Below are 17,101 nucleotides of genomic sequence, written 5' to 3' on the forward strand. Positions count from 1 at the left end.
GAAGGAATTAGGAAACTCAAGGACAATTCCTAGACTTTGGGGCCATGAAAGAGAGTGAATAGTGGTGATTTTTTATGAGATGAGGAAAATTGAGGGAGGATGAGATTTGAGGAGAGGAAAATTCAAGAATTATATTTGGCTCTTATAGGTTTGAGATGCTTATTAGATATCGAGGGGATTGTCAAATGGGCAGCAACTATGGCAAGCTGGAGCTGAGGGAAGTTGGGGTGAGGTACATAAATTTGTGATTCCAGCTTGTAAAAGATGGTGTTTGAAGCCACACGAGGAGCTCATCTAGGGTGTGAATATAGATCGAGAAGGCAATAACAAAAATTGAGCCTTGGGCTGGTCTAACATTTAGAGGTCCTGGTACAAGAGAGGAATCCAGCAACGGAAATTAAGAAAGAACAGCCAGGGAAGTAGGTGGAAAACTGCGAGACTGTTGTGTCCTAGAAGCCAAGTGAGAAAAGCATTTTAAGAAAGTGGGAGTTACCAGCTGGGCCAAATGTTGTTCAGAAGTGGAGTCAGATGAGGACTGAGAACTAGCAATCTTATCCAGCAGGATAGAGAGGTTCCTGGAGACCTTGAAAAGAGCAATTTCAGTCAACATGTGGCAGAGACAAAAGCCTGATTGGAGCTGGTTAAAGAAGGAAAGCCAAGTGAGAAAGTGGAGGCAGTGAGTATAGAAAACTCAATCATCAGAGAACATGGTCTCACCATAATAGCAACTTCAGCGTGATGATCTTCCATCATCCCTTTAGGATATCATCAATTCAGAAATCTTGAATTCAAATTTTGATGACGTTCAGGATGAGAGGTAAAATGCAACACCATGACACTCTTCTCACTCACATGCAGGGTCAGAGCAGTCACCTCAGTCATACTAGGTCTGAAGCAAAGGTTTTAATGGGGCTTTGAGTTCCACAGAGGGAGACTGGAACTGAGGAGTTGAGGGTGGTTTTTTCCCATTCTCCTATTTGGAATTGGACCAAGATGGACTCAGGACAGAGAGATGCATGAGTAATTCAAATAAAAAGCAAGATTAGAATAGGCTTCCCTCTCCAATAGATATATAATTCCATGCAGTTATTCTGAAGCAAAAGAACATAAATAAAAATAAGAAAAACATGCAAATGTACAAACAATACATAAAATTGTTAGTAGAAACCTGCAAATAATTTTTTTAAAGTATGTTGTGAGAACATTTGACATTGCTGCACAGGGTTTTCCTAACAGTCACTGATAATTGGATTTTCCTCAATCCCCATGTCCAATTGCACTGCAATATGTGGTTTCCTGCCAACTCACTGGCCAAAGATTATCTTTCTGCAACCTTATGGAATGAAAACAGTAACCTAGAGCACCCAGGGCCAATGAACTGGAACCAAGGACTCCTCACTAAAAGGATGAATTATTATCACATCTTTCCTGGTGATTAGATTATTCCTTATCGTTGTGTTTTATAGCTTTCTAGTTAGTCATCTCAAACAATTTATTCACAATAATAGTGTTTTTTATTATTGCTGTTTTATAGTTCCTATAATAGTAAAATTTATCCTCAACTCTATTATTACAATATTCAACTACTAATGGAATTCTTGTTTTTATTTGATTGTGTTTTAAAGCCATAACGATAAAATTTACTCCCAAAAATATTACCACAAGTTTTATGTTCTTTAAACTACTTGATAGCATGCCTACAAACACATGTGGTTCTTTAAGCCCACATGAGAGAAGACTTGCCAAAAAATAAATATTGTTCTAGGAAAGAAATGGGAATTGGTTGCTATTATGGTGAGACCCATGTTCCCTGATAGAATAAGTAATAGGATAAACGAGATGAAAGAACCTTAGGGACATACTGATTCAGAGGAAGATTACATTCCAATTAGCAGAAATGTTTCTTTAAAAAATCAACCTCTTTTTTTACATGCCAAACCCTGGACATTTCCACCATCTTCATCCTCCAAAATAATGTGCTCTCAAAATGAAGCCCATGATTTCTTATGGCTGGTTGCCATATGAATTGGAAAGAGGCTCTATGAAATATTATTAACAGAGGCCAGGTTCATTTCAAAAGTAAACAACTGGGGAGGAGCAAGATGGCGGAGGAGTAGGGTCTCCAAATCACCTGTCTCCACCAAACTACCTAGAAAACCTTCAAATTATCCTGAAAATCTATGAATTCGGCCTGAGATTCAAAGAGAGACCAGCTGGAATGCTACAGTGAGAAGAGTTCGCGCATCTATCAAGGTAGGAAGACGGGGAAAAAGAAATAAAGGAACAAAGGCCTCCGAGGGGGAGGGGCCCCGCGAGGAGCTGGGCTGAGGCCGGGGCGAGTGTCCCCAGGACAGGAGAGCCCCGACCCGGAGACGCAGGAGCTGCACCGACCTTCCCGGGCGGAAAGGGGCTCGTGGGGAGTTGGAGCAGGACCAGGAGGGCGAGGAGGCCCTCGGGCTCCCGGGGACAGTAACAGAGCAACTGCGCGCCCAGGAGAGTGCGCCGAGCTCCCTAAGGGCTGCAGCGCGCACGGCGGGACCCGGCGGGACCCGGAGCAGCTGAAGGGGCTCGGGCGGCGGCTCCGCGGAGGGGGCTGCGGGGCCCCGGGAGCAGCTCGGAGGGGCTCGGGCAGAGGAAGAGGCTCCGTGCGGAGGGGGCTGCGCGGTTCCAGGAGCAGCTCGGAGGGGCTCGGGCGGCAGCTCCGCGGAGGGGGTTGCGCGGCCTGGGAGCGCGAATCCACCAGCGCAGGCTCCGGAGCACAGGGCGCCGGGACACAGCCCAGGATCCCGCCTCCCCCGGGACAGGCAGAGGCCGGGAGGGCCCAGGACAGCAAGGACGCTCCTGCCCCAGCTGAGCACATCAGCGGCCCCGCCCCGGAGCCTCCAGGCCCTGCAGACGGAGAGCTCTGGAGTTCCTGCCGGAGCTGAATCCAGGTTTCCAGAGCTGCCCCGCCACTGGGGCTGTTCCTCCTGCGGCCTCACTGGGTAAACAACCCCCACCGAGCCCTGCACCAGGCAGGGGCACAGCAGCTCCCCCAACTGCTAACACCTGAAAATCAGCACAACAGGCCCCTCCCCCAGAACACCAGCTAGACGGACAACTTCCAGGAGAAGCCAAGGGACTTAAAGAACACAGAATCAGAAGATACTCCCCGGTGGTTCTTTTTTTGTTTGTTTTTGTTTTTGTTTTTGTTTTTGTTTTGTTTTGCTTTTTGATTTGTTTCCTTCCCCCACCCCCCTTTTTTTTTCTCCTTTCTTTTTCTTTCTCTTTTTCTTCCCTTTTTTTTTTTTTTCTTTTTCTTCCCTTTTTTTTTTTTTTTTTCTCTTTCTCTTTTCTTTCCTTCTTTCTCTCCTCTCTTTTTCTCTTTTTCCCAATACAACTTGCTTTTGGCCACTCTGCACTGAGCAAAATGACTAGAAGGAAAACCTCACCTCAAAAGAAAGAATCAGAAACAGTCCTCTCTCCCACAGAGTTACAAAATCTGGATTACAATTCAATGTCAGAAAGCCAATTCAGAAGCACTATTATACAGCTACTGGTGGCTCTAGAAAAAAGTATAAAGGACTCAAGGGACTTCATGACTGCAGAATTTAGAGCTAATCAGGCAGAAATTAAAAACCAATTGAATGAGATGCAATCCAAACTAGAAGTCCTAACGACGAGGGTTAACGAGGTGGAAGAACGAGTGAGTGACCTAGAAGACAAGTTGACAGCAAAGAGGGAAACTGAGGAAAAAAGAGACAAACAATTAAAAGATCATGAAGATAGATTAAGGGAAATAAACGACAGCCTGAGGAAGAAAAACCTACGTTTAATTGGGGTTCCCGAGGGCGCCGAAAGGGACAGAGGGCCAGAATATGTATTTGAACAAATTCTAGCTGAAAACTTTCCTAATCTGGGAAGGGAAACAGGCATTCAGATCCAGGAAATAGAGAGATCCCCCCCTAAAATCAATAAAAACCGTTCAACACCTCGACATTTAATTGTGAAGCTTGCAAATTCCAAAGATAAGGAGAAGATCCTTAAAGCAGCAAGAGACAAGAAATCCCTGACTTTTATGGGGAGGAGTATTAGGGTAACAGCAGACCTCTCCACAGAGACCTGGCAGGCCAGAAAGGGCTGGCAGGATATATTCAAGGTCCTAAATGAAAAGAACATGCAACCAAGAATACTTTATCCAGCAAGGCTCTCATTCAAAATGGAAGGAGAGATAAAGAGCTTCCAAGACAGGCAGCAACTAAAAGAATATGTGACCTCCAAACCAGCTCTGCAAGAAATTTTAAGGGGGCCTCTTAAAATTCCCCTTTAAGAAGAAGTTCAGTGGAACAGTCCACAAAACAAAGACTGAATAGATATCATGATGACACTAAACTCATATCTCTCAATAGTAACTCTGAATGTGAACGGGCTTAATGACCCCATCAAAAGGCGCAGGGTTTCAGACTGGATAAAAAAGCAGGACCCATCTATTTGCTGTCTACAAGAGACTCATTTTAGACAGAAGGACACCTACAGCCTGAAAATAAAAGGTTGGAGAACCATTTACCATTCGAATGGTCCTCAAAAGAAAGCAGGGGTAGCCATCCTTATATCAGATAAACTAAAATTTACCCCAAAGACTGTAGTGAGAGATGAAGAGGGACACTATATCATACTTAAAGGATCTATTCAACAAGAGGACTTAACAATCCTCAATATATATGCTCCAAATGTGGGAGCTGCCAAATATATAAATCAATTATTAACCAAAGTGAAGAAATACTTAGATAATAATACACTTATACTTGGTGACTTCAATCTAGCTCTTTCTATACTCGATAGGTCTTCTAAGCACAACATCTCCAAAGAAACGAGAGCTTTAAATGATACACTGGACCAGATGGATTTCACAGATATCTACAGAACTTTACATCCAAACTCAACTGAATACACATTCTTCTCAAGCGCACATGGAACTTTCTCCAGAATAGACCACATATTGGGTCACAAATCGGGTCTGAACCGATACCAAAAGATTGGGATTGTCCCCTGCATATTCTCGGACCATAATGCCTTGAAATTAGAACTAAATCACAACAAGAAGTTTGGAAGGACCTCAAACACATGGAGGTTAAGGACCATCCTGCTAAAAGATAAAAGGGTCAACCAGGAAATTAAGGAAGAATTAAAAAGATTCATGGAAACTAATGAGAATGAAGATACAACCGTTCAAAATCTTTGGGATGCAGCAAAAGCAGTCCTAAGGGGGAAATACATCGCAATACAAGCATCCATTCAAAAACTGGAAAGAACTCAAATACAAAAGCTAACCTTACACATAAAGGAGCTAGAGAAAAAACAGCAAATAGATCCTACACCCAAGAGAAGAAGGGAGCTAATAAAGATTCGAGCAGAACTCAACGAAATCGAGACCAGAAGAACTGTGGAACAGATCAACAAAACCAGGAGTTGGTTCTTTGAAAGAATTAATAAGATAGATAAACCATTAGCCAGCCTTATTAAAAAGAAGAGAGAGAAGACTCAAATTAATAAAATCATGAATGAGAAAGGAGAGATCACTACCAACACCAAGGAAATACAAACGATTTTAAAAACATATTATGAACAGCTATACGCCAATAAATTAGGCAATCTAGAAGAAATGGACGCATTCCTGGAAAGCCACAAACTACCAAAACTGGAACAGGAAGAAATAGAAAACCTGAACAGGCCAATAACCAGGGAGGAAATTGAAGCAGTCATCAAAAACCTCCCAAAACACAAGAGTCCAGGGCCAGATGGCTTCCCAGGAGAATTTTATCAAACGTTTAAAGAAGAAATCATACCTATTCTCCTAAAGCTGTTTGGAAAGATAGAAAGAGATGGAGTACTTCCAAATTCGTTCTATGAGGCCAGCATCACCTTAATTCCAAAGCCAGACAAAGACCCCGCCAAAAAGGAGAATTACAGACCAATATCCCTGATGAACATGGATGCAAAAATTCTCAACAAGATACTGGCCAATAGGATCCAACAATACATTAAGAAAATTATTCACCATGACCAAGTAGGATTTATCCCTGGGACACAAGGCTGGTTCAACACCCGTAAAACAATCAATGTGATTCATCATATCAGCAAGAGAAAAACCAAGAACCATATGATCCTCTCATTGGATGCAGAGAAAGCATTTGACAAAATACAGCATCCATTCCTGATCAAAACTCTTCAGAGTGTAGGGATAGAGGGAACATTCCTCGACATCTTAAAAGCCATCTATGAAAAGCCCACAGCAAATATCATTCTCAATGGGGAAGCACTGGGAGCCTTTCCCCTAAGATCAGGAACAAGACAGGGATGTCCACTCTCACCACTGCTGTTCAACATAGTACTGGAAGTCCTAGCCTCAGCAATCAGACAACAAAAAGACATTAAAGGCATTCAAATTGGCAAAGAAGAAGTCAAACTCTCCCTCTTCGCCGATGACATGATACTCTACATAGAAAACCCAAAAGTCTCCACCCCAAGATTGCTAGAACTCATACAGCAATTCGGTAGCGTGGCAGGATACAAAATCAATGCCCAGAAGTCAGTGGCATTTCTATACACTAACAATGAGACTGAAGAAAGAGAAATTAAGGAGTCAATCCCATTTACAATTGCACCCAAAAGCATAAGATACCTAGGAATAAACCTCACCAAAGATGTAAAGGATCTATACCCTCAAAACTATAGAACACTTCTGAAAGAAATTGAGGAAGACACAAAGAGATGGAAAAATATTCCATGCTCATGGATTGGCAGAATTAATATTGTGAAAATGTCAATGTTACCCAGGGCAATATACACGTTTAATGCAATCCCTATCAAAATACCATGGACTTTCTTCAGAGAGTTAGAACAAATTATTTTAAGATTTGTGTGGAATCAGAAAAGACCCCGAATAGCCAGGGGAATTTTAAAAAAGAAAACCATATCTGGGGGCATCACAATGCCAGATTTCAGGTTGTACTACAAAGCTGTGGTCATCAAGACAGTCTGGTACTGGCACAAAAACAGACACATAGATCAGTGGAACAGAATAGAGAATCCAGAAGTGGACCCTGAACTTTATGGGCAACTAATATTCGATAAAGGAGGAAAGACTATCCATTGGAAGAAAGACAGTCTCTTCAATAAATGGTGCTGGGAAAATTGGACATCCACATGCAGAAGAATGAAACTAGACCACTCTCTTTCACCATACACAAAGATAAACTCAAAATGGATGAAAGATCTAAATGTGAGACAAGATTCCATCAAAATCCTAGAGAAGAACACAGGCAACACCCTTTTTGAACTCGGCCATAGTAACTTCTTGCAAGATACATCCACGAAGGCAAAAGAAACAAAAGCAAAAATGAACTATTGGGACTTCATCAAGATAAGAAGCTTTTGCACAGCAAAGGATACAGTCAACAAAACTCAAAGACAACCTACAGAATGGGAGAAGATATTTGCAAATGACATATCAGATAAAGGGCTAGTTTCCAAGATCTATAAAGAACTTATTAAACTCAACACCAAAGAAACAAACAATCCAATCATGAAATGGGCAAAAGACATGAACAGAAACCTCACAGAGGAAGACATAGACATGGCCAACATGCACATGAGAAAATGCTCTGCATCACTTGCCATCAGGGAAATACAAATCAAAACTACAATGAGATACCACCTCACACCAGTGAGAATGGGGAAAATTAACAAGGCAGGAAACAACAAATGTTGGAGAGGATGCGGAGAAAAGGGAACCCTCTTACACTGTTGGTGGGAATGTGAACTGGTGCAGCCACTCTGGAAAACTGTGTGGAGGTTCCTCAAACAGTTAAAAATATACCTGCCCTACGACCCAGCAATTGCACTGTTGGGGATTTTCCCCAAAGAGACAAATGCAATGAAACGCCGGGACACCTGCACCCCGATGTTTCTAGCAGCAATGGCCACGATAGCCAAACTGTGGAAGGAGCCTCGGTGTCCAACGAAAGATGAATGGATAAAGAAGATGTGGTTTATGTATACAATGGAATATTACTCAGCTATTAGAAATGACAAATACCCACCATTTGCTTCAACGTGGATGGAACTGGAGGGTATTATGCTGAGTGAAGTAAGTCAGTCGGAGAAGGACAAACATTATATGTTCTCATTCATTTGGGGAATATAAATAATAGTGAAAGGGAAAATAAGGGAAGGGAGAAGAAATGTGTGGGAAATATCAGAAAGGGAGACAGAACGTAAAGACTGCTAACTCTGGGAAACGAACTAGGGGTGGTAGAAGGGGAGGAGGGCGGGGGGTGGGAGTGAATGGGTGACGGGCACTGGGTGTTATTCTGTATGTTAGTAAATTGAACACCAATAAAAAAAAAAAAAAAAAAAAGTAAAAAAAAAAAAAAAAAAAAAAAAAAACAAAAGTAAACAACTTGAGTGGCCTAAAAATTGGAAGGTATGAAGCCAAGCCAGCTCACCATCTCTGCTGTTCCTTAATTTTTCTCACTGATTCTGAACCCATGGATATTGCAGTGAAACTCATCGCTTGCCATGTTCCTTTTATGCCAGGTGATCTGACTTTTATGACTGAGTCAAAGGGCTAGAACATGAGTAATAGGCCATCCAGTGGAACAAAATATCAGTAGGATGCAAGAAAGAGGCATGTCAGTCAGGCAAAAATTAGGGTGTGTTTAAGGGATTAGTCTCAGATGGATAATAGGTTGACTTATGGTCACAAGCAGGGATGCAGGCAGATTTGGGTGGAGACACAAGCCCGTTGTCATTCAGAGATTATGGCCTTAATAGCAGAAGAAGCAAAATCCAGATTTGGTTTCTATGGCAGCACCAAGGATACATTCTAGTTCTGACAGAAGCTTGAGAAAATACTGCTATCATCTAAGCAATAAATGAGTGGATGGGTGGTCAGGTGGATGCATGGATGCGTGGATGTGTGGATGCATGAGTGGAGGGATGGATCCATGAATCTGTATGCATGCTATTGACAGATGGCATAAGTCCATTGGCTAGATCTAGCCTCTCACTTACGCACCAAGGCATTTAGTTTTCTGTGACCATCTGCTTCCCTTCCCCCAGCTGAGGTTAGCTATGGTTATACCCTGTTGAGATCTGCTTTCAAGAGAAAAATTGCTGCCAAGCTCTGGCTGTGAGTACTTTCAGAACCTGACTCAGCATTAAAGCTGCGACTAAGTGCTACATAAGACACATCCCCTAACCAATGACTGAGCACGCAAGTGGTGCAAGGGATCACCACTCTACCTGTGCAGGATTCCTCTAGTAGCAATCTTCTTGGAGAGGCACCATAGTCAGAGGCTCTCCATACCCAATCCTCCTTTCTTCCCCTTCACTTTTCACAGCTGTCAGATCTGTATCGTGCTCCGAAGGCTCTCCTTGCCTTCTTCTGCTTCCCCTCCCTTTTAACTTTCACAATGATTGCCCCCTGTAAATCTCTTCCACTTCTAAGTTGATCTTGGCACCCACTTCTCAGATGATCCAGCCAACACCAGATCAACCAGCCTCCAGGACAAATGAAAATAAATGAATACAACTGTTTTCGAGTCAAAGGGATCTTTCTGGACTTTGTGGATAATTAGATGCAGAAACCAAACTGAAGTTCAGAAGAACAGGGGCAATCCTACACAGCCAATCCTTAGCAAGCTTCCAAAACAAAACCAGCAAACTACAGAAAGTTACGTGCTAGCTAAATAGCACACTATACTAATTGGCTTGAAAAAAAAGAAAAAAAGAAGAAGAAGTGTTTTCTATCTCACTGCTTACTTGCCCTGTCTAATGTGTTCACAGTACTGTAGGGTAGGGTCTTCAATCTTTTTGTGGACATGATCAACTTTGTTCTTTCCCTTGTACTAAAGTATCTCCTATTTAGATCATCATGGGAAGGAAGAGGAAAAGGGAGGAAATATATGCTCTCAAGTGCCAACTATGGAAGTGGGAGGGCAAGGAGAAAGAAGACATCCCAGAGAGGAGCTTGGATTTCCTCCAGAAATTCCAGCCACCTGCCTGCCTAGGTGAGGGGTGGGCATAGAACCAAACTGTGATAGGGCAATTACCTTGGGAATTAGCCCTTCTGATGCTTTTCCATCTCTTTCCCAGCTGGATACTATGTCATTCAGCATTAACCACCAACTAATTTAAAAAACAAAAACAAGGGACACCCCGGGGGGGGTGGGGGGCTCAGTGTAGAGCATCCGCCTTTGGCTCAGGTGGTTATCCCGGGGTCCTAGGGTTCCGCATCAGGCTCCCTGTGAAGAGCCTGCTTCTCCCTTTGCCTATGTCTCTGCCTCTCTCTGTGTCTCTCATGAAAGGATAGATAAAAATCTTTAAAAACCAAAAACACTTGGTTCATCACTCTGGATCATCACTCCAGAAAACTTGGTAAAAAGGATTATCATCTTGCAACCTGCTTCCACTGATTTCTCGGGTATAAAAAAAAAAAGGCAAAAGATGTGTCTGTGAGAGAGAAGGAAATCCTGGCACTTGTGACAACATGGATGGACCATGAGAGCATTATGCTAAATAAAGTAAGTCAGATAAAGGTAAATACTGTTTGATATCACATATATGAAATCTAAACAAAGAGTCAAACTCATAGAAAAAGAGGGAAGGAAGATTACCAGAGGAAGGGAGGTGGGGGAAATGGGGAGATGTTGGTCAAAGGGTACAAACTTAAGTCAGAAATGAATAGATTGGGACGCCTGGATGGCTCAGCGATTGAGCGTCTGCCTTTGGCTCAGGGCGTGATCCCAGAGTCCCAGGATCGAGTCCCACATTGGGCTTCCTACATGGAGTCTGCTTCTCCCTCTGCCTATGTCTTTGCCCCTCTCTGTGTGTGTGTCTCTCATGAATAAATAAATAAAATCTTAAAAAAAGAGAAATGAATAGATTCTGGGGTTATCATATATAGCATGGTCATTTCAGTTAATAATACTGCATATAATACAGTAAAAGAGTAAATCTTACATGCTCTCACTACAAAAAAAGAAATGGCAATTATGTGACATGGTGAAGCTAATGCTACTGTGGTCATCAGTTTACAATATAGAAGAGCATCGAGTCAACATGTTGTGTATCTTAAACAATGTTATATGTCCATTATATCTTGAAAAATGTAAAATATAGATGCATATATATTGAAATATACATATATGTATGTCTAATAGAAAGGCAACACAATTAGAACAGGCTTTCTTCTGTTCTCTGGATTTTCCCCCAGGTTCATTGCCCTACACCTTTGCATTTCTGTTGACGATATGTAACAAAAGCACTACAGATTATTACAGATTATTACGTTCACTGTCAGAATCTCCATACAATACTAGATGGGTCATGTACAGAGCACTGGGTTAAAAATTAGAAGCCTTCAGTTCTAAATTTTGTTTCCTCATTTATCAGCTATGTAATTTGGGGCAAACCTCACCTGTCTTCCTTCATAAACAATTGTAACTGTCTGCCCTCCCACTCAGAGCTGTGGAACATATTACATGAAATAATGTATGTGAAAACCTTGTGAAGATTGTAAAAACTGTCAAAGATATATGGTGTAATTATCGTTGACGCTAATAACAAGGATCTGTAACCAGCTTATAGTTCAGCACAAGATTATTCCAGTACGATAACCATACTGCATACTATAAGAGAGAACCCAAACTCCCAGACAGTAAAATGTAGAACTGTTTTCTCCTTCACCATGAAATTTCTTAACATAAAGTTCTCTAAAGAATTTTTCTACAGGGAGGGCAAAGTGTGGAGGGGCTTCTCAGCTTTACATACATTAGAAAAACAGATTTTTGAAAATGAGCATCTGTTGAAAATGAGCGGTATCTTAGCTACTAAAATCTACTTATATAATCTATATTATCATAGCTTTCTGTTTATGACCTAAGAACATTTTCCAGCGTAGTTGACTTCTAATATAAAATATCCCTAATTTAATGTAATTCCTATATTTGGATTCCCATGAATTCTACCATGTGTCTAAAATAAAAAGACAGAAGTAAGACTCCTACTTTATTTCATGTATTGAGATCCATTTTATACAAAAAGTAGTTATTGAAACTACTATGGAGTTTAATAAACCCAAATACATTTTTAAAAGTTCGGTTCTATACTTGTACACTTAGGCCACCCAATTTCACAAGACACATACTCGTTATTTTCATAGGTGGAAATAATGTCAGCAAAGAGGGGGGTGCATATTCCTTACCCTAACTTTTCTGTGTCCTTCTTGCTTCTATTAGCATTTCCTTAACCCCTAGAAGGATGCCATGTTGCTCTAATGGGAAGTCTTTTAAAAGTTAAAGCAAATTACAGAGTTATAATGAAAGTTTATGGAGTGTTTACTACATCCTGGATGGAGGGCTTTAATGCATAAACAACCTTCACATAGTAGTGATGTGGGAAACAAAGATAAAGGAAAAAATTAAATTTTCTTACTGCTTACAGCCCATTGACAAGTGCTTGAAATAGGTAGAGGGATCTGCCTCTAGGAACTCAGTTGCCTCTACATTGATGCGTTGCTACAGGCAAAGGCAATCTTAGCTTAACGTTATCCCAACCCCCCAGGATCCTGTGAATTTACTCTAATTTCCAAATTCCTTTGGAAATTTCCTTTATCTCTACCTCTAACCCCCCTCCCAAGCTGAAAGTATAAAATCAGACACCTGTCACAATCCCAGGGCAGCTCTTTCTGCTCTCAGGTCCCATCCTCATGATTTAATAAAACCACCTTTTTGAACTGAGGATGTCTCAAGAATTCTTTCTTGACCCCCACTATCAGTAGGATCAATTATTGACCCCAAATACAGAAAAGAAGACTGAGTCACAGAAAACTGCATTGCCAAGTTCAGCACAAGATTATTCCAGTATCCAAAACCCGAAGTTAAAAATCAGAATGTGGGGGCATCTGGGTAGCTCAGTTAGTTGAGCATTAGACTCTTGCTTTGGGTTCAAGTCTTGCGTGATCTTACGGTCTTGAGATTGAGCCCTGCGTGTTGTACCAGGCAGTGAGCTCAGTGGGAAGTCTGCTTGAAGACTCTCTCCCTCTGCCCCTCCCCACACTTGTGCACATACTCTCTCTCTCTCTCTCTCTCTCTCAAATAAATAAATCTTTGAAAAAAAAAAACAGAATGTGCACTGGGGACCAGCATCATCAGCATCTCCCAGGCAAGATCAGAAAGGCTGAGTCTCCAACCCAGACTCCCCACTTTCATAAGACTCCCCAAATGAGTCACATTTGTTACCTTTATATTCATTTGTTTATTGTGGGTCCTATTTGCTTCTATGAACATTTCCTTAATACCCTACAGGAATGCTATGTTACTGCTGCACTTGCGTTTCTCTCCACCTGGAGCATTCTCCACAAACCACCCACCACTAATCAGGATTTCCCTCAGTCTCTTCGTAGCCTCTTGAGGCAAATCACCAAGTCTCTCTGAGCCTTTGTTCCCCCCTCTAGAACACCAGCATGAAAATACCTCTCTTAGGGAGTTACTAGAATGGTTACAATTAAATCAAAGGACATTTGTGAATCACATAGCACAGTAGTTCACTAACTTGGTTTCATTTTAGAATCATCTGGAGGGTTTTCCCTGGCATCTCCCTTCCCAGACCAATTACATTCAAATCGCTGATCATGGGGCCTGGGCAGCAGCATTTTTATATTCCCGTAGGTAATTCTAATGGGTAGTCAGGCTTGAGAATCTCTGGCACCCATTGCTTTGTACGTAGTAGATGCCGAACAAAATTTCGCCTTGATTATCTTCTTTCTTTCTTCCTTTTTTTGTTCTTTCTTCCTTTTTTCTTCCTTCTTCCTTCCTTTCTTTCTTTCTTTCTTTCTTTCTTTCTTTCTTTCTTTCTTTCTTTCTTTCTTCCTACCTTCCTTCCTTCCTTCCTTCCTTCCTTCCTTCCTTCCTTCCTGAGACAGAAAGTGGGAGCAGTGGGGGAGGGGTAGAGGAAAAGGGAGAGAGAATCAGGCTGGGTGCAGAGCCTGACACAGGGTTCAATCTCAGGATCCTGAGATCACAACCTGAGCTGAAATCAAGAGTCAGATGCTTAACCAACAGAGCCACCTGGGCATTTCTTCTATCCAGGCCTTGTCAAAGAGCACATCTCTCTGAACCGACCATGCTGATTTCCTCTCTATCTTATCACAGCAAGTTCTATCTTCCATCTTTTCTGGGTTTTCTGAAGCCCTAGCCCTGAAATCCTATATTTTCTCTGCAATCTTTTTTAGCTACTCCAGCCCTAATCTCCCTCTTTTCTCAAATCTAGAGGCAACCAGAAGTCTTTATTGTAAAATCTACTTACTTCAAACCCCACCCCACCTCACCCCCTGCTGGTCCATTAGGTGTAGCTTGCAACTGTTTTGTGGGTGTCAAATTGTGTGTCTCTCAGCCCTCCAGCTCAATGCGAAGGACACCTAAACTAGACACTGAATAAGGACAATTTTTTTTAATGTAAAATCGAGACTTTCATATAAAACGAATGCAGGTTAAAGACTCTATTTACTGCATGAATTAATGAGAAAGACAATAAGAAGTTAGAACCTGTTCAGAGGAGAAGTCCGAGAAACATCAGGAATGCTGAAATGAATTTACAAAAGATGCAAAATTAGTCACTTCTTTTCACTGAACACTATTCAATGGTACCTCTATGCACAAGAATCATTTGGATTGTAATTTATTTTTTTACAATGTACAGATCTGTAAATATATCAAAAACAATGAAAAACAGATAACCACAAACAGTGCCCTAGACCCTGTCTAGTTTTTATTATTGTAGATGTCCCATAATCTTTGTGGTCCGTTACAGAGCTTTTCACAACTTTTTCTGACAACATTCAGTATTTTTATGGTCTATTCCTTTTAAGGGCAGTTAGAAGGGTTACTTGAAGATCAAGTAAAAAGCTTCAGTTAATTAGGAATTTGTGCGAGATTAATTTGGCTCATGGTATCTTCAAATAACTGGAGCCAAGGTAAAGCCCAAATCCAAACTTTATCTGGAGTAATCCGGACTTTTGAGATGTCTGTACAAATTTTACTAATAAGGAGGTCAAACTTCCAATATTGCTTGGAAAGTTGTTATCATCAAGTTGGCCAAGCTGGGAAGGAAAGATAATTTTTAAAATTGATAATGACCAAAAAATTATGACCTATTGGTCATTAAAAAGATCTATGAATTTTAACACTGACTTGGCTGCCTAAAACTCATTTAGTTAACTTTATTCATTCTGAAATGTATTGTTATTAGTCTAGTGTTAGTCACTGATCACTTCTGATGAATGTACAAGTATTGGGGGTATATTTCCTTAGGACTTATCAAAGTAGAATGAATAGGTCTACAATTATTTTATGGAAAATTGAACTAAATTATAAATTACAAGACTCCTGCCATAGTCTTTTAATTTACCTGCCTGCAGCCACTCTCTGATCTGTTCTCTACTCTGATTCCAGAGAAAGCTTTTCAAATCCCAAATTTCTTTACTCCTTTCCCTAACTTCACATTGCTTTAAGGATTAAGATAATTACTTGTCATTTCCAAGGACCATGTGATTTGACCCTTTCCAATGACCCTACCTTGGTTTAGATAACCATCACTGTCCCCTTCATACCCCAACCCATTCATTTCTCAAGGAGGTCTTTCTTGGCCCCCTCCCACTCCCAATTGGGCTATCTCTTCCAATTACATGCTCTCCTATTAGCACTAATCAAGAGTCCTTTAACAGCAGTAACTAAGGCCACAATTTCATACTTACTGATGTGATGTTTTGGTTATTGTCCGTCTCTGCCATTAGACTATCCATGAGGGCAAGAGTGTATTTCCATTGCCTACCATGGGGCCAGGCCCAGAAAGAGCTCTCAATAATTAATGAATTAATAACTGTATAAACAGTCATCAGTTACTTACAAATATAGAGTTTCTTCTTGGCCCCTTAGGCTTATCTATTTATTTGCTTGTTTGAGCTTTTCTTGTTTTGCTTTCCTTTGTTGCTGTTTCTATAAGATTACATCATAGAAAATGGAAGGAGGAGGCATGAACTGAGTAGATACCAGGATCCTTGCAGAATAGTTTCACATGATTTCATTTGATCCTCATAATCTATATAGTAGGTAAATTTTCCTAATTTTATAGAGATGAAACTGAGGCTTAGTGATATTACGCAAGTTATAACAATAGAAAATGCTGGAGCTGAGTTTGAACCCAGATTCCCTTTACTGCTGGACTTGGCATCAAAGACCTTTTATGGTCAGCAGGTTGGAAAGTCATCTTCTGCACCATCTTAACAAAGCTTTGCGCCTCAGGTTCCACCTCTACAAAATAAAGGCCAGAAGCCAACGTTAATGTGTGTTTTGTTAATCACTAGTATGCTGTAAAGTTTCCACATAATGATTTGCTGTTCTCTGTGGTGGAGCTGCCAGTCTCCTTTGCCAATTATGATGTGGGGTAGATTATAAAAATTGCCACACTCTGCCCCTTTGCTCATCCCACACACTTTGGCGATGCCCTTCCACATGGACTCTGGGACTGACCATGTGATTCTTCTGGCTCATCGAACAGTAGCCAATGCGATGCAAGCAGAGACATGTAAAGCACTTGTGCATTGGGGTTTGCCCTCTGGCTGCGCTTGAGACCCATCTGCCACACATGAACAAACCTCCATGAGACTTTCAGATGATGGAGGCAGGTGTCCCATTGCATCAGCCAACAGCTAGCCAACCCTTAGAGGCCAGACCACCTAACTGACCCCTGATGCCTGAATAAGCCATCAGAGACCAGCAGAAGGAGCAGTGAGCCAGTCCAAGTTACCAAGGACTCGGGCACTAAATAAATGGCTATCATTTTATACATATATAAAATTTATTTTTAACCATAAGTTTGTATTATAAGTTGGTCTTATAATTTTTTCATTCTAAGAGAAATACATCATATTTCCTAGATTTATTCTATTAAATGATATAAAGTGTATAACTTAACACACACATATCTCTTCTTCATAGGTGGGAGAAATAGACTCTTTTATTTTCTTCTGATTGTGATACAATTTAACCCACTAATTCAT

Source organism: Canis aureus, chromosome 36, assembly GCF_053574225.1.
Source record: "Canis aureus isolate CA01 chromosome 36, VMU_Caureus_v.1.0, whole genome shotgun sequence".
Classification (NCBI taxonomy): domain Eukaryota; kingdom Metazoa; phylum Chordata; class Mammalia; order Carnivora; family Canidae; genus Canis; species Canis aureus.